Source organism: Zingiber officinale, chromosome 7B, assembly GCF_018446385.1.
Source record: "Zingiber officinale cultivar Zhangliang chromosome 7B, Zo_v1.1, whole genome shotgun sequence".
Classification (NCBI taxonomy): Eukaryota; Viridiplantae; Streptophyta; class Magnoliopsida; order Zingiberales; family Zingiberaceae; genus Zingiber; species Zingiber officinale.
This window is the reverse complement of record NC_055999.1, coordinates 31,163,234-31,164,038: the sequence shown is the minus strand read 5'-3', so window position 1 is coordinate 31,164,038 and position 805 is coordinate 31,163,234. Positions and strand designations below refer to the sequence as shown.

General features: G+C 44.0%; 1 pseudogene; it reads left to right on the top strand.

Moving 5' to 3' along the window:
* The first annotated feature begins 410 nt into the window (after positions 1–410).
* On the top strand, positions 411–482 carry LOC122007516 (annotated as a pseudogene).
* The last annotated feature ends 323 nt before the right edge of the window (positions 483–805 follow it).

Here is an 805-nt window from a genome sequence, read left to right as displayed (position 1 = left end):
CTATCGCATCGCATTGCTCAAGTTGGTTTATCTGTGATTGTATTGGCCCTAAGGGGCAAGTATCATGAGCATGATCCGTACTTCCGCAAGTTTCGCAAACATAAACTATTGCATTGGCCGTGTTGTTTCCCATGGCCTTAAGCTTCTTGGTCAGAGCGTCCAGCTTTGCAGACATGAGTGTGACTGCATCTACGTCGAATTTTACTGACGCCTTTATTGGATTCCCTGAGAAAGAACTACCAGATCTTTCAGTTGCCCACTGATGGTGGTTCTATACCACATTCTCTATGATCTCTTTAGCTTCATCAAGGCTCTTGTTCATTAGTGCTCCTCCTACTATAGAGTCGAGGGATACCTTCGTGTGATAGTTGATTCCATTGTAGAAGGTGTGTAGAACCAACCATTTCTCAAGGCCATGATGGGGGCACTGTCTCAGAATACTTTTGAATCTGTCCCAGGCTTCAAATAATGATTCTGAGTCTATCTGTTTGAAGCTAGCGATCAAGTTCCTCATGTGGGCAGTTTTGCTCAGTGGGTAGAACATGTCCAGAAATTTCTGCTCACACTGCTCCCAAGATGATATGCTGTTTGCTGGAAGGGAATTTAGCCACTGCTGGGCTATGTCTTTTAGGGAAAATTCGAAAAGAAGCAATCTTACTGATTCTGGAGGGACCCCATTCACTTTCATAGTTCCGCAAATCTCGTAGAAAAACTCTAAGTGGTGGTTTTGATCGTCGTGTGGTCCTCCCCCAAATTGATTTTGCTGAACCATGTGGATCACTGCAGACTTGATTTCAAAATTGCT